The following is a 27,432-nucleotide window of genomic DNA, read 5'->3' as shown; positions in this document are numbered from 1 at the left end:
AGTTCATGCTCAGGTCTGTTGCCTGCCTGCATGTCCCAGCTCAGCCAATCAGCAAAAATAATTTTGTGATTGACAGCTCTCCTGATCCACTGCAGCCAATCAAACATGTGCCTCCCTGGTCCTGTTGGGGTGGGGGAGGTTAGAGTTAAGAGGGGGGGGTATGGCATAGCAGGCTGTCTCATTGTTTTACAGCACGATGACCTATATATGCCTCTTCTTTGAACACATTCTAAACTCAGCTTAATTGTTCCTTCAATTCCCCTTCAGCGGATTCAGCACACACATACACACACCCCCCCCCAACCACCACACCCCAACTACCACCCCCAAACACCAACTGTGGACTGGAAGCCCATACTACAGTCCAAAGAGTGTTGTTTTAGCCTGTTCATATTTAATCTATACATCACACCATTTGGAGATCAGAGAAACAAGGACAAACATAGAATCAGAATGTAACATGCCATCGCCAAGGTGATCCAGAATAAAGCAGATGAACAATCCCCCTCCCACTCTAAACAACAAATGTCTGATTCAGTGGGGTTCTCTCACAGGGGGAACAACAGAGTATATAAACAATAGTGAAAACACCCTGTAGAACACCCCATCTGACTGCAAGTCACAACTGAACCTTTGTAGGACAAACATGTGTAGTGAGAGCCCCCCCAGCAGGGCTTGATCAGGCAAAGTGAATTTGGGACCATGCGGATATGTTTTTGTTCATTGCTTCATGGACTAGATATTGACTGTCGCCAACATGTACACAGGGTGGCTGGTCTTGTGGATGAAGATGTGATGGCTTTCAGGTGACGGGATATGCAGATCCCTACATACTAGGTATCGGGCAATACTGCAACGAATACATGTGGACGTCCCGAAATAATAAAATCTAAGCTTCCTAGAGCAATTCTGTTCTTCTAATTCCTTGTTTCATGGTCCATAGCATATCTCTGCTTCCCAGACAGACCAGTGTGTTGCTGGGTGTTTGGTGTTGTGAGTAGAGGAGGAGGAGAGGCCCTCCTTAGTAATTATGTCCTCCAGAAAGAAAAACGGTGGCAGAGGAGGCAGTGGCGATGTTTCGAACACAACAACTCTCCCTGCACCGCTCCGTTGACACTCACACCACTTTTTCCTCACAGCTCAAACCCCTGGACAAGGCAGTTAACCCACTGTTCCCTGGTAGGCCGTCTGCGTAAATAAGAATTTGCTCTTAACTGACTTGCCTAGTTAAATAAAAGGTTACATTAAAAAACCTTTTTTTGTGTGTTTGTGTTCACAAGCTGTTGGGACTGTTATAGGGCCTGGACACTGTAGCACATGTAGCTGTGCTGCCTGAGAGAGAGATGGGGCTGATTACGACTGCTACAGAACTCATCTCTCCGTTGCCCGGTCATCAAACACCACCGGATTCTACAGGGACAGAGATATTCATGTTTACAGCATTCCAGACCCATTTTTTTGTGAAAGACAAGAAAAATGCTGAAAGCAAAAGTTAACCTTAATATAGTCTTACCACGATGTACGAGACAGTAAAACTAACAGAAATAGACTCCATGGTTAAAGAAAATGTGAGAACTAGAATAAAAGGACGTCATCTCAGTACAGCACTCGACAGGAGACGAGGCATGTCTGTGCCAATTTACAGTGAATGCAGCAAGCAGCGAGACTTTCTAACAAGATAGAGAAGGAACTAGGTTAAGGGCACCATAATCCCCACACAAGCACGCACTTTTGTTCTCAGCTGTGACGGCGCGCACACACACACACACACACACACACGGCCTTGTCCTACAGTAGATCAGTAATTAGAGGAACTAGAGAGAGCTGGTCTCTGGTTTGCATAGATACACTGCCTGCTCCCATCCTAACCTCTCCCTCTGCTCAAATAGCCCGCAGACAAAGTACACTAAATGCTTCCCTCCCCGACCAGCACCCACAATGAACCTCTTCCAGGGTTCGCCCAGCACAGGGATAGTTCTCTCCTAAACCACATGTGACTGGGTCGGGTCCAGAATCCACTAAACACAGCCTGGCTGGGGCTATAAACAACGATAGCCTCGCTCTAGGCTTAACCTCCCCTCCTTTACCCAGTGTAAAAACATACACTCACGGTTGAAGCTGCTGCAGGATTGAAAGGAATAGGTAGACAGATGTATTTACAGCGCTGACAGCTGGCAGAAAGGGTTTGGTGGTAGTTGTTACACTGTGAGTCTCTGGAGAACTACAGCCATAACAGGTCGTATAGGCTAACATGTACTGGTACAGAAACAGTCTCAGATTATGTGGGAGAGAAACTCACACAGGAATCATGGCAGTGTGTCTGGAAACATAGGTTGTGGGAGCTGACACAGCGAGGCCTTTTCAAAGCAGGTCGTTAAACAAAACGAAACAGGGAGAGAGAGAAAAAAACAATCCAAGTTTGCCAAATATAACAAACGTTTAGAGTTTAATTAAAGTGAACACACTCCTCCCTCCACTCTAGTTTAGGGATCAGAGAGAGAGGATGGGAAGGAGTGTGTGTGTGATCTCAGGAGCAGACAGAGGAGAGAGGCGACCAGGAAGTAGGAATCCAAGGAGGGGGGGAAGATGAACAAAGGAAGGAGTGCAGATTCCTCTCACCAATCCTCCACACGTCTGCTCTCATCCCAACCATCCCTGCTCCTGTGAAACTCCTAAACAACAACAAGCAGCTGCTGTGTTGTTGTTGCCATGAACGTATAATGACTAACTCCACAAACAACCATTAAACTACAAAACACCAACAAACACCAAGACACGTCAAAGTAAAGCCATGGGGGGGGAAAAAACTTGCCTGGGTAAACTAAACCAAACTATTTGGCCCCCTGTTGATGGGAAGAGCAGGGGTGGAGAAGGGGGTGGTGTGGCATGACTGAGACCCTAACAAGTGGGTTGACTTAGGGCCCCATCTAAACTGTCGATAATGGTCCTGCTACAACAGAGCATGCAGCCGGAGGCAGACAGAGAGGGCCTGTCCCAGTCAGGCATGGTGCTAACTAGAGGTCGACCGATTAATCGGAATGGTTGATTAATTAGGGCCGATTTCAAGTTTTCATAACAATCGGTAATGGGTATTTTTTGGCCACCGATTCGCCGATTTAATATTTTTATTATTTTTATTATTTTTACACCATTATTTAACTAGGCAAGTCAGATTAAGAACACATTAAAAATGCAAATCATTTTATAACATTTTTGACATGCGTTTTTCTGGATTTCTTTTGTTGTTATTCTGTCTCTCACTGTTGAAATAAACCTACTATTAAAATTATAGACGGATCATTTCTTTGTAAGTGGGCAAACGTACAAAATCAGCAGGGGATCAAATACTTTTTTCCCCCCCACTGTATACTGTTACACTGACAAGACTTAAGTGCCTATAAGAACATCCAATAGTCAAAAGGTATATGAAATACAAATCGTATAGAGAGAAATAGTCCTATAATTCCTACAATAACTACAACCTAAAACTTCTTACCTGGGAATATTGAAGACTCATGTTAAGAGGAACCACCAGCTTTCATATGTTCTCGTGTTCTGAGCAAGGAACTTAAACGTTAGCTTTTTTACATGGCACATATTGCACTTTTACATTCCTCTCCAACACTTTGTTTTTGCATTATTTAAACCAAATTGAACATGTTTCATTATTTATTTGAGGCTAAATTGATAGTATTTATGTATTATATTAAGTTAAAATAAGTGTTCATTCAGTATTGTTGTAATTGTCATTATTACAAACAAATAAATAAATAAATAAATAAATAAATAATTGCCACCTTAGCATAGATACACTTGACATGGTCCAGGAACACACAAAGGACAGCCTACTACGAGAAGCAGGCAGGATAACCAAATATACTGTAGAGGTAAGCCAAATACAGACCTGCTATAAAACATATAAGAAGGTAGAAGGTATTTCAATGAACAGCATGTTGGTCTGTTCATCTGCAGCCAGCCAGTGCCCCCCCTCTCTGGGAGTTATTTGTCCAGCATGGTGTTGTGATGCTCAGACTGTCTCCCCTCTGGATATGACTGGGATTACCAATGACCCAGACAGGGCTGTCTGATGTCTGACAGAGGAATAACAGAACCACAGCAGACTGGACTAGCCTAAACCTGTAGAGGCCATTCTCTCCCTTTCGGTTCACCCTCTTTCAGACTTTCTCTGAACAGTCATACTGTCAGCTTCAGCACTTTCACCAAAGTGAGAGGAAAGAAACCTAATGCTGGGGAGTGGGGGAGGGGCACATGGGGTGGAGGGGCTACTGACAGCTGGTTCTCTTCCTCCCCTTTCAAGAGCAACATGTGGACCAGCTCATACATATGGACCCATTTCATAACCACTCTATTCCAAACAGAACCAGGCTTTTATCCCTGCAGAGCATTCAGACATCGGAAATGCATTAACTGTAGGGATGCACGAGATATATAAAAAATAAAGAAAAAAAATACATCGATGAACATATCGAAATTGGACAACATTAGCTAAAAATGCCAACATCGGTATCGGCCCGATGTCTAGTTTAACACCGATGTAAAAGCTACCGTGCATACCTATATAATGTAGGTACATGACGTAATGACGCCACGTAAAATGTTGCGCTACACGTGCAACACAGCATTCCTAACCTAGCCTACAATGTCTGCTGTGTGGATCGAGCAGTCAACAAGTCTAGCAGTCATTTGAAAGTGTAAGAACATTTCAGCGTGACAACTCAAATGCGAAATCCATCAAAGCCAAGATAATGGAATTCATTGCCATTGACAATCAACTGTTCTCCGTCGTGGGTAATGTTGGCTTCCGATGACTGGTCGAGCACCGGTACACACTACCAAGGGTGCTATTTTTCAGATGTTGCCCTACCGGAGTTACACAGTAATAGCGTCAATGCTATTAGCTTCACGACATACATACTATGGAACGCCGTTTGAGTCTTTGCGTGTCATAAAATATACAGTAACACTGTCAAAGATGTACAAAACAAAGTCTGCAAACAAGCAAACACAGGCCACGAATGATGTGTTTACAATACCGCATTGGTAATAAAGCATCATTTCTTCGACCGCAACATCTGGGGTGCTAGCTTTAGCTTGGTACCTAGCTAGCACCAATACAACCAGCCTGAAAACAATGACCAGTAGAAACTGCAGTCATTTTCATTATACTTAGCAATGACTTAGGAATCCTTGTGAGTAAGTATTATCTAGGTTGCTACTTGTTGTTCGCCTATTGAAATTGAACTTCAGTTCATAAAAATTAATAGCTAGCCAGCTACTTAACCCTGCTGCCCAAAGCTAACATTATAAGCAGCCAACTACCTTCATCTGGCTAGTGATGCTCGACCGGACCTGGTTATGTGTTGTGAAGCTAGCCACAATAAGGATTAGGCACAATAGTGGAATTTGCGGTTTGCCTTCAAAATAAAAGTATGTCATTGACAGTGAATACAAATAGTAGAATTATGCCATACTTTTATTTTGAAGGCTAACAGCAAAGTCCACTATTGTGGCTAATCCTTATTGTGGCTAGCTTCACATAGATGGGTCCAACCACCATTAATCAAATAAGAACTGTCTTATAAATTAGGGTTATTTTAGATGACACCAAGCTGTATAGTTAGCTCGCTAACTATAGCTACTGAAACAGATGATGTCGTGTTATTTGATGTGTATCTTTTTTGACACGCAAAAGACCCAAACAGCGTTCCATAGAAATCCTGGTTGAGAATGAAACGACTGAACAACGAAACAGCACAGCAAGTAAGTGAAAGAAATAGGTTTTGATTATGTTTTACTGGTAATGGGGACATACGTAAAATGCCAACAAAATATTTTTGGGGTCAGTGTGGTGTTTATGTAACCTTTATTTAACTAGGCAAGACAGTTAAGAACAAATTCTTATTTACAATGACAGCCCGGACGACGCTGGGCCAATTGTGCGGCACCCTATGGGACTCCCTACCACAGCCGGATGTGATACAGCCTGGATTCGAACCAGAGACTATAGTGACGCCTCTTGCACTGAGATACAGCGCCTTAGACCGCTGCGTCCGTGTGTGTGTGTGTGTGTTAACTATTTAAACTGTACTAGAATGCTTAAAAGGCCGCAAAAATGTAAAAATAAAATCTTTTTTTTTGGCAAGGAAAATCTTGGATATCGGTATCAGTCAAAAATGTCATATCGGTGCATCACTAATTAACTGTGCAGTAGACTTGTCTCATTGTCCATCTCTTGCTCAGATTCTTTTTTATTTCAAGTCAACGTGGCCCTGACAGCAGGCCTCCACTTTCACGCTGTAGCCGTTCTTTTGTCCTCTGGAAGGGAGCCATGGCCGATAATACAAGGGTTGCTGTAGTCCTCTCCTCTGGCCAGGCAGCATGTGAGTTGCATAATCCAGTAGCACACTTACATAAGGCCTGGAGAGGAGGAGAAAGGCAGAACTCTCGCATGAATAAATACTACATTAAACTAATCAGACATCTAATCCAAGCTCAGCACAGGAGTGACATCCCTAACCCTGCTCTGCTGTCACTGGTCTGACTGGGGGGGATAAAGGGCTAATGCTATATGACTCTACACCCTGGTTCAAAACGCTCAGAGGGCACAGCTTTGTACACTACACTGGTGGAGAGGTGAAAACACAGCTGTCAGGTGTGCGTCTCTTCAGGAGGAGTCTCCAGTACAATGACGGTGGTAACAAATCGTGGTCCTGTTCCAGGGAGCGTTCTCGGAAGCCCCGTCGTCGTGAAGGGTCTGGGTCTGGGTAGACCAGATGTTCAGACAGTACCCCGTGGTTGGCTGCTGTGGTAGACAGACACAAATAACACCCAGCCTTCATAGGAGGGATGCATTGACAGACTAATGGCGCAGTGAAGCTACAGGCAAGTCTTCAGGAATTTGGGAGGGGGGCTACACCTGGGGGAAAGGAGACGTGTTGCTAACAGAGGCGTGCTAAATGCCAAAAGGACTCTCCTCCAACAATAACACATTATCATGATGAGAAGGAGAAACTTATGGATCTAAGAAAAACAACGTCACGGAAGATTAACTATGGATAAAATTAAAATCTAAAATGGCAATAACAATTTTACTTCCATCTCGTTACAAGTTCGACCCATTTAGATCTCATCTGGGCCTTCTCTATGTTTCTAGCTGGCCAATACAGTCTGCAGTCTTGGCTCTCCATCTTAGACCTCTGTTGGGACTTCAGACACTGGTCTGGAGTCACATCCTCTCTGGGGAATTAAATTATACTTACAGGAGAGGGATGTTTGTTTCGAACACTTTGTAAAGCACCACCACACTTTGATTAGCAATTACAGAAATATAACAAAGCAGCTGGTTCACTCAGTCCAGTCACTGCCCCACAGCAGGGTTCTGTTGCAGTGTGTATGACATGCCTCTATTCAGACCATGCCAATTTACATTCCTCAACAACCGATTTATGCTTGAAATAGAGTCTATACACTGAGTATACATTCGTCAGGGCATGGACTCTACAAGGTGTTGAAAACGTTCCACAGGGATGCTGGCCCTTGTTGACTCTAATGTGTCCCACTGGTGTGTCAAGTTGGCTGGACGTCCTTTGAGTGGTGGACCATTCTTGATACACACAGGAAACTGTTGAGTGAAAAACCCAGCAGCGTTGCCGTTCTTGACACAAACCGGTGTGCCCGGCACTTACTACCATACCCCATTCAAAAGGCACTTATATTTTTTGTCTTGCCCATTCACCCTCTGAATGGCACACAAACACAATCCATGTCTCAAGGCTTAAAACATCCTTCTTTAACCTGTCTCCTCCCATTCATCTACGCTGATTGAAGTGGATTTAACAAGTGACATCAATAAGGGATCATAGCTTCCACCTGGATCCACCTGGTCAGTCTATGTCATTGAAAGAGCAGGTGTTCTTAATGTTTTGCACCCTCAGTGTAATTAGAATAATACTTTCCCTGAATGTCTGCTGTGCAAACAACTCAATACACGTTTGAGTCTAAAAGCAGCAAAAACAATAGTAACAATTGGTTCACTATGATGGACTGAATTTTAGTTCTCCTTGCCACATTAAAACTGCAATAGATATATTTTTGGGCGACCTGACCAAACCCACATAGAAATGTGTGTGTGTGTGTGTGTTATAGATCTGTCATTCTCATTTAAAGCAAGTCTAAAAAGCGGTAGATATGTTCTATGTGCGCTAGTTCTATGATTCCGGTTCCTAAGTTTAGTTTTTGTGTCTTTTACTTTTGGTTTTGTACACCAGCTTCAAAACAGATGAAAATACAATATTTTTGGTTATGGAAAATATATTTCACAGCGGTTTGGATAGTACAATGATTCTCTACACTATCCTTGCTTGCTTTGTCACAAACTGAAATTCAGAGAACTATTAGAATTTTTGCAACCAGGAAATGGCGAAGAGATTTCTACAATAGCTCATCCACATTTAACGCTTCAAGATGCACTAAGAGTTCAACTTAAATGTTGATAAAGCAGTTTCCTTCTGACAGCTAGTACTGTGCATTTGTACTAAAACAAGAGAGACACTGTTTTGCTAACACTATTATCAGTCTAGTGTCCCAGGTGGGTTTCCAGAAGGTTAATCAGGTTATGTACCCATAACACCACATGTTAAACAAGCTACACTGCCACCGAGACGACCTTGGCCTATATCACCGACCTCCTCGTTCCCAACTTCCCAGTATTTATTTCAACTGTGGGTTTTGCGAAAGAGATGCTCTTGACGTCTGTTTAAAGTTTAGTCTGTTCAGCGCTGGCATTGTCTTAAAAAACATTTTCCCCAAAACCAAAGCAAAAACATATTTTGCTTGAAGGCAGGAAGTCCACTACATTAGTGTAGTTGTAGGTAGGATTATGACTGGCACACACTCAACATTAACTTTAGAAGTCTACATAAGTGTTTTTGTCTTGTTTTTATTCATTCATTGCTTGTAGTGGAGGGGATTCAGGTACGTCAAACAAGCAGTGCTTTGAGCCAGAAGAAAAACAGTTAACTGTACCTGACAATGGAAGCCAATAAGATCCTTAAGGAAAACTTATGTTGACTGTAGGCACCTCAGTAACATGTTAAGTCCATCTTAAGAATGAAACATTAGTTGTGTTGTTACGTGTTAATAACATTAAGACTATGTCACCCAGCAGGCTATGCGAGGGTGGGGGAGTTGTGTAGCCATGCAAGGCATACTTCAAGGACATTTCCAGCTGAAGTATCTGTTTATTAAAAAGTAGTTAAACCTACGCTCCGGTTTGTCATCATACGAAGAACAGGGGCTGCATTGGAATATATTGATGAGCAAGTTGATGAGCAACTAACGGAAGAGAAATTGAAACTGTACCTGTTTCCCGGTCATGGATAGGCTTAGTCCTCCTACTCCTGTGCAGTTAACAGGAAATCTAGCCGACAAATGGAAATGTTTCAAGCTGAAATCCATTATCTACATAGCAACCAGTGGAGCGAGGGGAGATAAATGGAAGCTTTCAATTTTTCAGCATGTTATTGTTGGGGATGCATTGGACATTTACAATAGCTTTCAGCTAGATGAGGCAAACTTGACATTGACAGGGCTCATGGCTAAATTTGAGGAGTACTTTGTATCAAGCCAGAACATTACGTTTGAGAGATAAAAGTTGATCTAATGATCAGAAACAGGGAGTCAGTTGACCAGTACTTGGCTGAGCTGAACACACGGAGCAAAACATGTGTCTTTCAGATTTTCAAATTCACTAGTGAAAGACAGGATTGTCTGTGCCATACTTGATAATTGACTCAAGGAGAGATTACATCTTGCTCACGCAGCAACTTTGGATAAAGTAGTGAATGTGTCGAGCAGCTGAAACCACCAGAGCACAAGCTAAAGAGCTGCGCAGGGATGAGACGTCAGTGTATGCAATACAAAGAGAGGAGCCACACACACACACACACACACACACACACACACACACACACACACACACACACACACACAAAACAACCAAAAGAGAAAAATCGAAACACCACATGTGGAAAATGTGGAGTTATCCACAAGCCAAAAAAATTGCCCTGCATATGGCAAATTATATAACTACAAAAACTGAATGGATTGTGCCATTGAATGCGAATTAAACTACAATACCATCCAAGCTCGATACTGGAGCGCAGGTAAACCTGTTGTCGCTGGATGACTACAAAACACTGAATATGAAGAGCAAAATACACCCAATGAAAATCGAGGTTACTAGTTATACTGGGGAGAACGTAGCAGTCAAAGGAAGCTACATAGTAACTTTACAGCACAAAGGAAAAACATTTCAAAGCACAGCTGCTGAACGTGGAAAAGAGTGTACAGCTTATCCTAGGAATCAGTGCTTGTGAAAAGCTACATTTGGTGAAAAGAGTATGTAGTGACAGACTGAAAATGACCAAGAATCACTACTGACTGAGTACGAGGACGTGTTTTAGGGTCTCAGATGTTAACCCGGAAAACACAAAATATGTATCGATGACAAAAATACTACAGTTGTGCATGAAAAAAGCTCAAGGAGGACCTCGGACGCATGGAAAAGATGGACATCATCACAAACATGGATGAACCTACAGATTGGGTAAGCTCACTGGTTATTGTGATAAAAAAGAACGGCGATCTCAGGATATGTTTAGACCCGAGAGATCTCAAAAAAGCTATCAAGCGAGAGCATTTCAAGTTGCCAACCAGAGAAGAGATAATGTTGTAGTTTGCTGGAGCAAAGTGGTTCAGTAAGCTTGATGCCTCATCAGGATTCTGGCAAATGATGCTAGATGATGCAAGCTCAAGGCTAGGCACATTCAACACACCTGAGGGCAGGTACACATTTCTTTGTCTGCCATATGGGATTCTCTCAGCGCCAGAGGCCTACCACAAGACAATCTATGAGCACATTCCAGGACTAGAGACCATGATAGACAATATCATCGTCTGGGGGTCCACAAAAGAAGAACATGACGTGAGAGTGAGACAAGTGCTGGACCTGACACGGAAAGGCAACCTGAAACTAAACAAGGACAGATGCGAGTTTGGTGTGAAAACACATACCTTTGTGGTAGACGTACTTTCAGAGGATCGAGTCAAACCAAACCCGAGGAAAATCATCAGCCATCAACAATATGGAGAACCCGAAGAACAAGGATGACGTCAGATGCTTCATGGGCACGAAGCGTCTGAAAAGTTTTGCAAAATTCATACCTCAACTGTCAGCACAGTCCACACCACTCGGATGTCTTCTGGAACAGACAAACAAATGGATATGGACTCATAAGCAGGAAAACTGCTTCAAAAACAACCTGAAGACAATCACAGAAGAGCCAGTGCTCAGGTTCTATGAGACAGAGAAAAGCACAAGGATTTCTGCATTCGTGTCACAGTTTGGCCTGTGAGAAGTTCTTCTGCAACAGCATGACGACACATGGCAACTCGTTGCTTATGCGTCCAGAGCCTTGACAGGCACAGAAACAAGGTATGCACAAATAGAGAAAGAACTACTGGCGAACATACGTTTGCAAAAGGTTTCACCAATAAGTCTACAGACAAGCCTTTGAAGTAGAAACTGACCACAAACCACTGGTGTCAATCATGTCTAAGCAACTGAATGATTGTCCAATGAGAATCCAGATCAGACTGCAAAAGTATGACGTGAAGATGATATACACCCCGTGAAAGTGAAATGTCTGCCGCTGACACTCTTTCTCGAGTAGTTGACAAGAAAGAGAGCGCCGACACACAGAAAATCAGATTCAGGCCTATGTCGATATGATCGTAGCATCACTTCCTGTGTCTTCTGAGAGAATGGAGCAGATCAAAAGAGAGAGACAGCAGCTGACCAAAGAATGACAGAGTTGAAAGAAACAGTACTGATAGGATTGCCCACACAGAAAAACAACTGTCCAAAGAAAATACAGGATTGCTGGATGTGCAGAGCAGAGCAGAGCTCACTGTTGTGGATGACAGTGTTCAAAGGCAACAAGATTGTCATTGCCATGACACTACGCAAAGCAATGCTACAGAAAACACACAAGGGCTACTTGGCTGAGGTAAAATGCAAACAACGAGCATGAGAAGTAATGTACTGGCCAAGAATGAACCAGGAAATCAGCCAGACCACTGCTTCATGGGAACTGTGTTTGACCTACAGGCCAAAGCAGCAAGCAGAGATGCTAATGCCTCCTCCAGCACCCAACAGACCCTACCACAAAGTTGGAGTTGACTTTTTTGACTGCAATGGCAAAAGTCACATTGTTGTTACCGATTACTACTCAAACTACCCTGAAGTAGCAACACTGCCAACTACCTCCAGCAAAGCTGTAATCACCTACCTGAAATCAGTCTTCGCAAGACATGGGGTTGCATCTGAACTGTATTCCGACAATGGCCCGCAGTTCTCAAGTTCCGAATTCCAATCATTCGCTACCGATTGGGGATTCAGACAACACCTACAGCCCCAACGGCTTAGCAGTGAGTTCAGTCAAAATTGGCAAAGGTCTGATGAAAAAGGCGCACGATGGAAAGGAGGATTTCCTGAAAAGTCTAATGATCTACCACAGCGCACTGCTGCAGAACAGACCTTCACCAGCGCAAATGTTGATGGGACGTCGCATCAGAACCAACCTACCCATCCATGAGGACATGCTAACACCCAGAGATGCTCAAAGTCAAACTCGCAAAGGAAAAAACAGAAAGACAAACAAAAACAGCTACACGACAAAAGTGCAAGACACTTACCTGACACGACCAAAAAGGTAACAGAATTTCACATTTAATCACTTAATTCATAAACAAACAAAAGTGATAGTAAAAACACTAAGTAATTTATATGTCTTGTTACTTCTGTGAACTTTCATTATCCTCCATGAGGAGAGAAATTTGAATTTATTTTAAAGATTTGGGTTTTGGTAATGGAATTTCAAGGCACAAGGCAATATTTATTAAAATTAAAGCAGGCAGAATAATATCTCCAAAACGAAATATAAGTGTTGATATTAGTTGGCAGGGGTCTTTACTTCAACATCACTATGCTTTGTATTTCTAATACCTTTAAGACTTTTTCTGGAAGATGTTTTCCGTTTGATCAGAAAGCAAAGCCTTTTGCTTAGTCCTAATTTTTAGGATGGAAATGGCTGAAAAATGAATATGCCTTAATTTCCCTGAAATATAGAGAATCTTAGCATTTATTTGACACCAAATTTGAAATGCTTCTGTGAACTTCACATGTTGGTGTTCATGGGTCTTTTTACATGAAAATGACCATATGAGAAATACATCAAAACACAAACATGAACGTAAAGAGCCATGCCGACTAATTTCAACACTTACATTTAGTTTTGTATAATTTTTTTAGCTTCTGTAAATGTAAGAAATATTTCCATGCGCCTTGTAATTCAATTATCAAAATCCCACTCATCTTTAAGATATTTTCTAATTTCTCTCCCTCATGAGAGAGGATAATGAAAGTCCACAAAAGTAACAAGTAATGGTCGACCTACCAATTACTTGTAGTGATTTAACTGATTTCAATTTTGTTTATTCATTATTAACTGATTAAAATTCAGAATAATAAAATAATTTTAAAACATTAGTATCACCAACTGACATTTACTCCTGAGGTACTGACCTGTTGCACCCTCTACAACCCCTGTGATTATTATTTGACCTTGCTGGTCATCTATGAACATTTGAACATCTTGAAGAACAATCTAGCATTAATGGCCATGTACTCTTATAATCTCCACCCAGCACAGCCAGCAGAGGACTGGCCACCCCTCAGAGTCTGGTTCCTCTCTAGGTTTCTGCCTTTCATTTTACATTACATTTTAGCAGATGCTCTTATCCAGAGCGACTTACAGTAGTGAATGCATACATTTCATACATTTTTTTCCCCCCCCGTACTGGTCCCCCGTGGGAATTGAACCCACAACCCTGGCGTTGCAAACACCATGCTCTACCAACTGAGCCACACAGGACTTTTCCTATCCACTGTGCTTCTACATCTGCATTGCTTGCTGTTTGGGGTTTTAGGCTGGGACCTGTATAGCACTTTGTGACATCTGCTGATGTAAAAAGGGCTTTATAAATAAATTAGATTATGTAACAGAATTACTACAAGTGAATTGGCAACAATGGGAAATAATAGTCACAAACCACAGTTGGGTCACCTGCTACTGTCCTCCATTCCACTGGCATACTTATGTTCAGCTCATAGCAGTTCTCTCTGTCTTTCTATTGTCCTTTGGTAAAACCAAGAGTGTTAAGAGTCTGGAGAATCTCTCTCACTCACCTACCCATGAGCCACCCCCTCTCTTTCCATTTACTGTAACCAGCATCCTCACCCACTGAGCACCGACCAACACCGGACATCCATGGACGTTGAAAAGTAGTTGAAATTTGGTCAGTCCCCCCTGGCCTTGCTGTTAAAGTCCACAGACGGACTGGACTAAATCTGAACCTATCATAGACGTATGTTTCACAAGTTTGGACAATACAGTACAATACAGTGAGCAGAGTACAGTCCAATACAGTAAAGAAAGAGTACAGTAAAGTATAATGTACTATACTCTGCTAGATTGTACTGCACGGAACCCTACTCTGTTCTGCTGCGCTGTCGAAACTTGTGAAACATGACATATGGATATGAATGATATTCTCCAAAATTATGCATTTCTGTGTAGTACAGATCAGGGACCCGGGATGTAATTCCATTACTGGGTGTAAATCCACTTCACTTACTGTAGTTCAATAACCAAAAACGATTTTTTTCTATGCGTCATGTTAATTTGGAGCAGATGCCTCCCGAGTGGCACAGTGGTCTAAGACACTGCATTGCAGTGCTAGCTATGCCACTAGAGAACCTGGTTCGAGTCCAGGCTCTGTCGCAGCCGGCCACAACCGGGAGGACCCATGGAGCGGCGCAGAATTGGCCCAGCGTCGTCCGGGTTAGGGGAGGGTTTGGCCGGCAGGGATGTCCTTGTCCCATCGTGCTCTAGCGACTCCTGTGCGGGCCGGGCGCAATGCACACTGACACGGTTGCCAGGTGTACGGTGTTTCCTCTGACACATTGGTGCGGCTGGCTTCCGGGTTAAGCAGGCATTGTGTCAAGTAGCAGTGTGGCTTGGCTGGGTTGTATTTCGGAGGATCCACAGCTCTCGACCTTCGCCTATCCCAAGTCCGTACGGGAGTTGCAGCGATGAGACGAGAGTAACTACCAATTGGATACCACGAAATTGGGGAGAAAAGGGGGTAAAAGTAAAATTCGGAGCAGATATCGAACAGAGTTCTTGGCAAACGTGGTCGCATTAAAACCTGAGGGAGATTTTACCAAAAATCTGTTACCAAAGTTTACATCAGCACAGCTCTTCCACTAAATTATTTTTAATACATTTTTCTGTGGAAATTGTTAAAAGTAGTCCTTGTGCATAGAGTTGAATGGTTTGTTAAACATTGAAATTCCATTCTTGTGGAATTGACCCAATGTAAAACAATAAAACCCATCTATCTATGCTTTGCATGTATACCAGTGGTTGCAACAGGTGGCCTGTCGCAAAAATCAGCCAGCTAGTCATTTATTTTGGTCCCCCCAAAGTTGTTTGTTTTTGTGTGTGTGTATAAAAAAAGCCAACTTTGAATATGACTTTGAGCATGGTGAAGTTATTAATTACACTTTGGATGGTGTATCAATACACCCAGTCACAACAAAGATACAGGCGTCCTTCCTAACTCAGTTCCCGGAGAGGAAGGAAACTGCTCAGGGATTTCACCATGAGGCTAATGGTGACTAAGTACAGTTAAAGAGTTTAATGGCTGTGATAGGAGAAAACTGAGGATGGATCAACAACATTCTAGTTATTCCACAATACTAACCTAAAGGACAGGGTGAAAAGAAGGAAGCCTGTAGCAAATAAAAATATTCCAAAACATGCATCCTGTTTGCAACAAGGCACTAAAGTAATACTGCAAAAACTTTTGCAAAGCAATTCACTGTGCTAATATTGGATTTGCCCCAAAAATATTACTGAGTACCACTCTCCATATTTTCAAGCATAGTGGTGGCTGCATCATGTTATGGGTACGATTGTATTTAAAAAATAAAGTTATTTAACTAGGCAAGTCAGTTAAAACTCTTTAGGGATAGGGGGTAGCATTGGGAAGTTTGGATGAAAATTTTGTGCCCAGAGTAAACTGCCTGTTACTCAGGCCCAGAAGCTAGAATATGCATATAATTGGTAGATTTGGATAGAAAACTCTAAAGTTTCCAAAACTGTTAAAATAATGTCTGTGAGTATAACAGAACTCATATGGCAGGCGAAAATCTGAGAAAAATCCAACCAGGGAGTGGAATTCTGAGGCTTGTAGTTTAAATGAATGCCTATCGAATATCCAGTGTCTGTGGGGTCCGATTGCACTTCCTTGGGCTTCCACTAGATGTCAACAGTCTATAGAAGTTGTTTCAGGCTTCTATTGTGAAAGGGGAGCGAATAAGAGCACTCTAAGCAGATGGCCCAGGTGAAAGCCTTTAGTTTAGTCATGCGCATGGCCGTGAGTGCGAGCTCTGTTCCCTTTCCTTTCTAATGAAAACAGTATTGTCCGGTTGAAACATTATTGAATATTTATGATAAAAACACCCTAAGGATTGATTAGAAACATCATTTGACATGTTTCTACGAACTCAAATGGAACTTTTTTGACTTTTCGTCTAGACTTTGTGCCCGCGCTTTGTGCATTTGGATTAGTGGAGATTAACTTTATCGAACAAAGCAAACATTTATTGTCCAACATGGAGACCTGGGAGTGCCATCAGATGAAGATCATCAAAGGTAAGTGATTCATTTTAATGCCATTTCTGACTTTTGTGACACCTCTCCTCGGTTGGGAAATGGCTGTATGGTTTCTGTGGCTAGGCGCTGACCTAACATAATCGCATGGTGTGCTTTCACCGTAAAGCCTTTTTGAAATTGGACACAGCGGCTGGATTAACAAGGAGTGTATCTTTAATCTTATGTATAACACTTGTATCTTATATCAATGTTTATGATGAGTATTTCTATAATATGATGTGGCTCTCTGCATTTTCACCAGATGTTTGTTTGAGACAATGTATTTCTGAACATAACACGCCAATTTCAAATGAGGTTTTTGGACATAAAGATTAACTTTATCGAACAAAACAAACATTTGTCTAACATGGAGTCCTGGGAGTGCCACCAGATGAAGATCAAAGGTTAGTGATTAATTTTAACGCTATTTCTGACTTTTGTGACACCTCTCCTTCTGTGGTTGGATTAACGAGAAGTTTATCTTTAAAATGGTGTATAATACATGTATGTTTGAGGAATTTTAATTATGAGATTTCTGTTTGAATTTGGTGCCCTGCAATTTCACTGGCTGTAGGCCAGGTGTTCCGCTAGCGGAACCCCCTTCCCAGAAAGGTTAAGACCAAATTCTTATTTACAATGACGTCCTACCCCGGCCAAACCCTCCCCTAACCCGGACGACGCTGGGCCAATTGTGCATCGCCCTATGGGGCTCTCGATTACGGCCGGTTGTGATACAGCTCAGGATCGAACTCAGGTCTGTAGTGCCCTAGACAGCTGCGCCAGTCGGGCCCCGTTAAACTCCCCATTACTTAATGATTTTCAGGATAAAAAATAAACGGAATGGAGCCAAGGGGCAAAATCCTAGAGGAAAACCTGGTTGTCTGCTTTCCACTAGACACTGGGAGATGAATTCCCCTTTCAGCAGTATAATAACCTAAAACACAAGCCCAAATCTACACTGGAGTTGTTTACCAAGACAGTGAATGCACCTGTGTGGCCGAGTTACAGATTACCTATATCTGCTTGAAAACGGTTGTCTAGTATTGATCAACAACCAATTTGACAGAGCAAGAAGTATTTTGTGTATAACATTTACAAAATAAATTACATTTTAATCCCACTTTGTAACACAGCAAAATGTGGAAAAGGGTTGTGAATACTTTGAAGGCACTGTATGAAATTGTTATTTTCAAATACAATTTATTTTTGGTCAATTTGCAGTGTACAAATTATTATAATAATGTTCCGGCCCCCACAACATTTCACTCTGACAAAAATCATCCCACAGCTGAATCTATTTGACTACCCCTGATACAGACCATGAGTGCCAGCTATTTCATTCTGTATTTATAATGCAATTTGAATCAATTTGCATTGTGGCAAAGATTTTTATTAAAAGTTACAACTCACAAGTTGAACCTTAACCCTATGCAGCAATTATCAGCTTGAGCTACATTAGAAGTGGTCATGCCAGAGCTTGTCTAAAGAGGAGGCCAGACTAAGGCCGCTTTCCACAATGGCTCCCTATAGGGCCCTGGTCAAAAGTAGTGAATTATATGGTGAATAGGGTGACATTTCAGAGACAACCTAAAGCTCCACCACTGCAGAACAAGGGAGGCCAGACAAAGCTCTACCCCTGCAGCTCTCTGACCCAGAGCTAATGTGAGTGACCAGCAGGCTCCACATGACTGGACAGCTACAATCACACCCACACATTGTCTCAGGCAGGGAGCCTGAATACAGGCATGCTTTCCACTACTCCTTTCCCCTCTGTTCTCATACTCATGCTGTATCTTCCAAAGCTCCCGAACTGTAACAGTTATACACTAGAATAGACTGTTCCAGAGTTCAACTGTCTCTGCTCTATACGTCTACAGGACAATCCTAATACTGTTCCCCCTCCGTAACCAGCTTACTAGTCGAGGCCACAGCTTCCCCATCTCTGCACTTTATTAATCATGATTATGCAAACAGATGTGGCTCCAGTAACAGGATTAGTAAATTATGCAAAGAAATGATTCCAATCTCCCTGGATCTCCCCGTTTAACTTCTCTAGGGTAGAGGGCAGTATTTTGACGTCCGGATAAAAGGCGTGCCCAAATTAAACTGCCTGCTACTCAGGCTCAGAAGGTAGGATATGCATATTATTAGTAGATTTGGAAACACTCTGAAGTTTCTAAAACTGTTTGAATTATGTCTGTGAGTATAACAGAACTCATATGGCAGGCAAAACCCTGAGAAAAATCCAACCAGGAAGTTGAAAATCTGAGGATTGTAGTTTTTTCAATTGATTCCCTATTCAAACTACAGTGACTTAGGGTTCATTTTGCACTTCCTAAGGCTTCCACTAGATGTCAACAGTCTTTAGAACGTTGTTTCATGCTTCTACTGTGAATTTGAAGCGAACAAGAGGGCCTGGAAGTAGATGAGTGAGGAAATGACATGAGCTCAGAGGCACGCGCTCACATGAGTTGTGTTCCTTTTCTTTTCTGAAGACATTGGAATTGTCCGGTTGGAATATTACTGAATATTTATGTTAAAAACATCCTAAAGATTGATGCTATACATCGTTTGACATAATTCTACGAACATAAATAGAACTTTGACTTTTCGGCGCACTTCCTGCATTTGGAGTAGTGGACTGAACGCACAAACAAAAAGGAGGTATTTGGACATAAATTATGGACTTTATCGAACAAAACAAACATGTATTGTGAACCTGGGATTCCTGGGAGTGCATTCTGATGAAGACCAAAGGTAAGTGAATATCTATAATATTATTTCTGAGTTATATTGACTCCACAAAATGGCGGGTTTGGTTTCGTGTCTGAACGCTGTACTCAGATTATTGCAAAGTGTGCTTTCGCTGTAAAGTTTTTTTGAAATCTGACACAGCGGTTGCATTAAGGAGAAGTGTATGTATAATTCTTTGAATTACAGTTTAATATTTTATCAACGTTTATGATGAGTATTTCTGTAAAATGACGTGCTCATTCACCGGAAGTTTTTGGAGGCAAAACATTTCTGAACATTACACGCCAATGTAAAAATTGGGTTTTTGGATATAAATATGAACTTTATCGAGCAAAACATACATGTATTGTGTAACATGAAGTCCTATGAGTGCCATCTGATGAAGATCATCAAAGGTTAGTGATTAATTTTAGCTGTATTTCTGTGGTTTTTCTTGTCAAGGCGATGTCCTAACATAATCTAATGCTCTGCTTTCGCCGTAAAGCCTTTTTGAAATCTGAAAAGAAAAGATCCTTAACCCGCTCTTCCTCAGTGTGATGTTGATTGTCCTACAACCTCATAACTCACTGAACAACAGAGAGCACAGGCAGGATGGGTGAAAGCCAGATGCAATGATGCATGTGGCTACTGACTGATCCATCGAAACTAACGACAGGCCTGGTTACCGGTCAGAGAGAGAGATAACCTTGTAAAAGCAGCAGCAAGGTCTCCACACTCACATGGGGGAGGGGGTTGGGGAAAGGTAGGGGGTGGGGTGGTGAGTTCAAATTAAACCAGGAGGAAGTGGGCCCTTTGTGGGGCTCTTCCAGGTTCAGTTCCCCCCTGTACTCAGATTAGTCATTACCCAGAGATCTGAGGGTCTTAGTGGGTCCCGGGCAGAGGGGAGAAGTGCACCTCTGCAGCAGCACATCAAATGGGTCCTTGTCATGGCAGTGGACCATGGAGGTGATCTAGTGACCACCCTACCCTGGCCCCAGGGGCCTCATCTGACTTTATGTCTCTACTCTGATTGGCTGGGTCCGAGGTCATGTGGTGGAAGAGAGAAGACTATAAATTGACAGACAGTGAGGGGTTCTGGAACTCCATTCAGGGACATTTACCTGCTCTGTTCAGTCTTATAAACCCATTCCAGAGTTTCACTCAGAGAGGGGGTGTTTTGCATAAGGAATTTCCTTACCAGCTTTCTCGCAAAACATAGAGAGGGACAATGTTTAAGACTGTTGCTGTTATGAGCAGTATTGTTGTCTCTGTGAGGTTAGGGTCTAGTTAAGTGTTTGTTCAGTCAGTCTGCGGGTCCAGACGACCCATACTGCATTAGAATAGGATCAGTGTGATCAGAGTGACAGAGTCGTGACGCTGAGTCAAACTAATGTCTCTATGTGAGGCCCTGACAGAGGGCAGTATTTCTAGCTACTGACCGTCTCTGACAGAGGCCTGGATTGTTCTCCGGGTGGTCAGGAGATGCTTGGACAGCGTGACTGTAGGCTTGTAGGTTGGTACTACCCAGCGCTACTCACCATTGGGGATTTTTACTCCCAGATACACAGGCAGGAATAGGCCTCAGTATGACTAGATGTTAGAACAATGGCCTCCAGTAAGGTTCAATACACAGCTCCAGAATGCTGACTCATTTCCAAAGAAACTACAGTGCGAATTCCTGTAAATAGTACTCACGCTTACACCATGAGTTCCAGTGCAATAAGTTCACCTTGCCCTGCTGCACACATATGAATACTTCACTATCATTACTTAACCCTTCACAAAAAAAAACACCTGATAAAACTAACTCTTTGTTAGGAGAGGCATTGTATAATCTTCCTTCCTACTGGAGCGGCATCCTTTCAACAGACAAATCCTTTGTGTCAGCAATGTGCCATGATAACACCCCACTTTGTTCAGTCTCTTGTATTAAAATCATTGGGAGTATTGTCATAAAACGAACTGTAGCAGTACGTTTCGGGACAGTACACCAGGAAACACAACACAGCCAATGACGTGAACATTCCACATGAAAGGTGATGGATGCATTTGTATGCTGGGGCCGGCTGCAGTCGACTTCCCATGCCCGGTCCCATGCCTGGTATACAGGGGGAAGAGCCCTTCGCAGGCCTTGTGTATATGGGGGAGGGATGCCGGCTCCCATTCAGTGTTTAGGAGCGGTGCCTTTGGATGAGCAGCGCTCAGTTCAGCCCTACATAGTGAGGAGCATATCATTCAAGCAGGGCTTTTGTTCAGTAATGTCTGGCATGAAAGAAGACGTTCCCATCGACCTCCTTTCGCCTGCAAGCATTTCCCTTTTAGTTAGCACACAGGACTGACCCATCACACACACCCACACATGGAGGACCAGCAGTACAGGACAGTAACCCCCCCCCAGTGTGAGGGAAACAAAAGGATCCTGACCGCTAGGTGAGAAAACAGTCCCTAATCATTACATAACCAATGACTACGTAGAAGAAAACGATTGTTTCCGATAGAGCAAACTGCAACACCATATATTAGTCTAGCTCATCCTCACCTTGTCTCTGTATGAAGACTCGGAGCAGCGGGTGGGCCGTAGACACCGCCTTGCAGAAGTTGTCGTCATTGTTGATTGGCAGCAGGTCTCCGTGGATGTCAGCGTAGCCAATCATGACCTCCATGTTGGCGATGCGGTGAACGTGCACGATGAGCTTATAGAAGTCCTCGAACTTCCCCGGCTTGACACGGTCCACGGAGAACCGTCGGAACTCTGCTCCGTACTGCAGGGACAACACGTAGGGATGGGTTAGCAAGACAGCTGCTTGGTGACAGAGCACAGCACTGAACACAATTTGAGCCAACCTTATACTTGAATCTCGATCGATATCGACCTGGCCTATAAACGTATAGTAAGACATAAAAGACCTCAGTGGGACAGAGTCCTAAAACGCTAAGTAATCACAGCGTCACAACTGTTTCACATTGTTCTCTAATCCACCACCGAGGTTAGACGATGTTCAGCCAAAACAGAATTGGCAGACAGACACAATGTTCCTTCAGGACGGCTAAAGAAGATGATTTTCCTGAACTTCACAGACAGTCTAACCACAATAAAACTATTTACACAATGTAACGCTCAAAACAAGCCACGACACAGGTAAAGAAAAGAGCCGTATTGCTATGTCCATGTCCTCCATTTATCCCACTGAAGCAAGGGGGAAGTGGAGGTTTAGGCTTGTCCTAAATGCACCCTTTTCCCTAAATACACAGTGAGCTCCAAAAGTATTGGGACAGTGACAATTTTTTTTTGGGGGGGGGGGGCTCTGTACTCCAGAACTTTGGATTTGAAATGATACAATGACTATGAGGTTAATTAGCTTTAATTTGAGAGTATTTTCATCCATATCGGGTGAACCGTTAAGAAATTACAGCACTTTTTGTACATGGTCCCCTAAAATGTTGGGACTAAAATTATTGGGACAAATTCACTTGTGTGTATTAAAGTAGTCAAAGGTTTAGCATTTGGTCCCGTACTCCTAGCACGAAATTATTACATCAAGCTTGTGACTCTACAAACTCGTTGGATGCATTTGCTGTTTATTTTGGTTGTGCTTCAGATCATTTCCTGTCCAATATAAATTAATAGTAAATAATGTAGTGTCATTTGAGTCACTTATTGTAAATAAGAATAGAATGTTTCTAAACACTTCTACATTAACGTGGATGCTACCCATGTACAAAAATGCTTTCATTTCTAAACGGTTCACCCGATACGGATGAAAATACCCCTCAAATTAAAGCTGACAGTCTGCAGTTTAACCTCCGTCATTGTATCATTTCCAATCAAAAGAGCTGGAGTACAGAGCCAAGACAACATTAACATTGTCACGGTCCCAATACTTTTGGAGCTCACTGTAGTCCAGTACTGTTGATCAAGGCCCCTGGTCAAAAGTAGTGCACTATATAGGGAGTAGGGTGCCATTTGGGAAGGAACCTGAAACAAAAGGAACAATGCAGGTGAATGAGTCAGCAGTAAACAAGCCTATCTGGATGAGATGACGCCAACAGACAAAACAGTTCGGGTCAGAACAACATTATATGGGGGTGGACGAACTGACTGAGCACGCACACACACACCAAGGTTTGCTCAGACAGGATGCCCAGAGGCGTGATTGTCTGTACTGGTGTGTGTGTGAGTGTGAGTGTGAGTGTGAGTGTGAGTGTGAGAGAGAGAGAGAGAGAGAGAGAGAGAGAGACTGGACCACCATGGAGAGCAGCTGGGGTGACCCAGGGGTCACAGCTCTGGTCATGTGACTGACATGGCCAGTAGAAACTCTATCACTGTATGCGTGGGCACTGGGCCTGCATAACACAAGCTAGGCTTTGTCTCTGACAATAGCAGTCACATTACAACAGTAGTCACTTGTGGATGGTGGCGCACTGTGCTGCAGTATGCTATGGTACGGTAATTATCTTCTCAGAGAGGAAGGCCTAGGTTAGACTGCTGGGAGGTTAGTGTTAGACTGGGCCTGTCATGCAGTTTGTCATTACAATGTGAAATATCATCTGAACATGTTGGTGAGGCAGTGTGATGCCAGGTGTGTTATCCAACTCATACTGATGCCAAACACACACACACACACACACACACACACACACACACACACACACACACACACACACACACACACACACACACACACACACCAAAATAAATCAAATGAAACCTACATTTAACAATAAGTGATGAGTTTGTGACAGACTGTTCTCGCTCAGCTTGTGGGCTGAGGTCTTGTGAAAACCACTGAGTCATGATATGATTTTATGAGGAAAAAAACCCCCGAAATAAAATGGATTCAAAAACAGAATCCTAAAAGTGCTAGATATGTTAGCTGTTGAAAAGTAGACGTCAGTGTACTTTTTCAGTTTCAGTATGTTACCGTGTCATCCGTGTGACTGAGCTGTTAAACCAGCCTGTGTTTAAAACATGAACACAGCCTAAAGGGAATCAGCCAGCTACAAGTCTGAACAAGATCATGAGCTAAATTTGAATCAGAACCTGAAAATAATACATCACACTAACAAAGAGCACCACCTCCTCTTTCACAGGAGAATGTTATCGGGTCCAGACAGGTACAGACTGACAGGCTGCGCTGCTCAAGCATTAGGCCGACACGCTGACTGACACGGATGGAGGCCAGACTAAGTTTGCTAATGTCTGTTTGCTCTGTCTTATCACGTTTCTTCCCCGTGTGACAATCTAAACTACCCAGCCGAGCTACGGACAGTTGTGTATGGAGATGCAAATTCCAGTGGTTGAGAGATGAACCGTGATGGGTGAGGGAGGGAGAGGGTGAGGTAGATACTGCTGGGTGAGTGAAGACATACTACAGTACCATCTTAAGACAGCTCTACAGAGATCACCTGGCGCTGAGACAAACCAGCCCGTTGCAACACAGCTCGTCTTTGAGAAGCCACGTTGTTCTAGTCTGGTGTTATCAGAACAACTCCTGAGAACAGGTTATCCTCCTGGGTCGGTGAAAAACAGGAACTAAACTCCTTTATGACATCACTAAGAGGCTGATACCGATTGACTCCCTCAGTGGGGAGAGATGGTGCCTGACTGAGGTCACACTCCAACAGGCCTGAATAGAGTGGTGATGGTGAGTTAGGTTGTTGTGTCACTAGAGGATGACACTGGTTGACTCACTACAACAGCCAATTAGTTCTGTGATGACACGTTTAGTCCTGCCCTACCTAGCCCAACCCAATACGGCTCTTGATGACAAGTTTCCTCTCCACCTGTCAGAGGTTGTTTCAAACACACAAACAAAACTTTAAACTGCTTGCTCCTTAAGGGCTTCCCAGGAGAGACAGGCCAGAAGGGGGCCCTAACCCTCTGATAGGGCTCCTGATAGAGGACCTCCTTTCACCACAGACAGAGAGACAGACAATGGGTCAGCAGCATTCCAGCCCCGGTATGAATTAGTGAGACTGAATATTAACTCTGAATTAGAGCTGAATACTCACTCAGCCCTCTGAAACAATAGAGGGGATCAGCTCTGCGGCGGGCAGGCACGGTGCAATGATGCACTTCACCAACGAGAGCCTTGAGCCTTCAAAACACTGCCAGCCACAATACTACACAAAGATTATACAACCTGCCTATGAAGCGTACAGGCTGTGAAATCCACCTGAGGATAAACTAAACATCAGCACCAGCTCCATCCTAAACCTTGTACGAGAGGAGGAAAGAGAGGAATGATGGAGGAACATTATCTGTTGCTCAGGTATCATAGTAGTAGAAGAATATACTATCAGTACAATATATTGACATGTCAGGATGGAGGAAGGACACGACATGGGCCAGTAGTAAGAGATCTAGTCGTCTGAACTGATCTATTCCACCAATGGTTTCAACGGCACATTTTCGTCTGATCCAACAGTGTCTGTTGGTTGGTAGGCAACTGGCACACACTCCAGACTTAGAGTGATGTTTACAGTGTAAGGGGAGAGTCAGACACCCAGCAGGTCAAGAGCTGCTTGTCCTAATAAATACAACATGTCTCGGTATCTAGCCCACATCCATAGACGATTACATTTTAGTTTTGCAACAATGAGAGACATTCTTTGTGTTAAAATATCTAAATAGCTCGGTGTTAGGTCTATTGGAATGTAACTTGGTTGAGAAAGCTCGGCTATAATCTTGTAAAGTCAGTCGGCGTATTGTTGTGTTGAAATCAACACGCTGTCAGTGTCAACTCTGTTAGTAGCAAAACAATCAAGTGTAGTTGCAACAAATGTTGCAAAAAATAACCATATCTCGACCGCTACTCTTGCGAATTACCAGGAGACTTTGTTTAGAATAATTAACATTTAATCGACCCTTCCTCAATGCAAAACCAGTTTTTCTAGAACATCTGCCATGGCATCAGGATTCGCATGAATAGTCCCAATCTTCAGCGGGTTTTCCACTAGAAATTTGAAAAAGTTGCCTTGTGAAAATCACAGTAGTTTACAACCAATTCATCAACTAACCAACTGTGGCTTAATTGTTGAGAGTTTGTGAGTTTTCCCATTGCATGTGGCAGGTCAAATCTAGACAAGTAGCAGTACGGTCTACTACCTCTTCCACCACAGCCGAGTCTATTTAGCCAGAAACCCCATTCCAGAGCATGTCAAGTAGCTTAGGCTAACTATTTAGCCTACTTCAAAGAAAATGATCATGATGGTGTCTAAATGTGTTCCATCGACAGGCCAGTCGGCTTACCTTGCTTTTCACTTCAACCGCGATGCAATCAAAATATTGCAGGGAAGATTGGGATTTATTAAAACTCCGATTCATTTTTGCGGTTCCAGTAAAAGTTCACGCGCTCGCCCACAGAAAAGGGGCTGTTCGGATCTATGTCCAGTCGCTAAATCCCTTAAATCCCACGTCGTTTAGACGGCAAAGTTTAGTTATCTGACTTCCTCGGTTTGTGCTGCGGTCCGCGACGCATTGGTGAAACTTCAGCGGGGAAATAAAACGAAGACAACAAATCGGTGCCTCTGACTTGGGGGAGTGAGTTCGCAGATGACATCATCGAGCTCCTGCATGAACGTTTTCAGCTTTCAACCCTCCCAAAACACCCGTCCTCCAAGACGCCAGGGGACGCGATGCCATGGCCAATATACCACGGCTAAGGACTGTTCTTGCTGAGTGCCTGGATACAGCCCTTAGCCGTGGTATATTGGCAATATACCACAAACCCCCGAGGTGTCATATTGCTATTATAAACTGGTTACCAAAGTAATTAGAGCAGCAAAAATACATGTTTTGTCATACCCGTGGTATACAGTCTGATATACCACGGCT

At 43.0% G+C, this 27,432-nt stretch overlaps 1 pseudogene; it reads right to left on the bottom strand.

Moving 5' to 3' along the window:
• LOC106588584 (partitioning defective 6 homolog gamma-like) overlaps window positions 1–27,180 on the bottom strand; it is a 46,864-nt pseudogene extending 19,684 nt beyond the window's left edge.
• Window positions 27,181–27,432: the final 252 nt, after the last annotated feature.

The sequence above is a fragment of the Salmo salar genome, chromosome ssa27 (assembly GCF_905237065.1).
Source record: "Salmo salar chromosome ssa27, Ssal_v3.1, whole genome shotgun sequence".
NCBI lineage: Eukaryota > Metazoa > Chordata > Actinopteri > Salmoniformes > Salmonidae > Salmo > Salmo salar.
The sequence above is the reverse complement of the archived record's forward strand: the minus strand, read 5'-3'. Positions and strand labels throughout refer to the sequence as shown.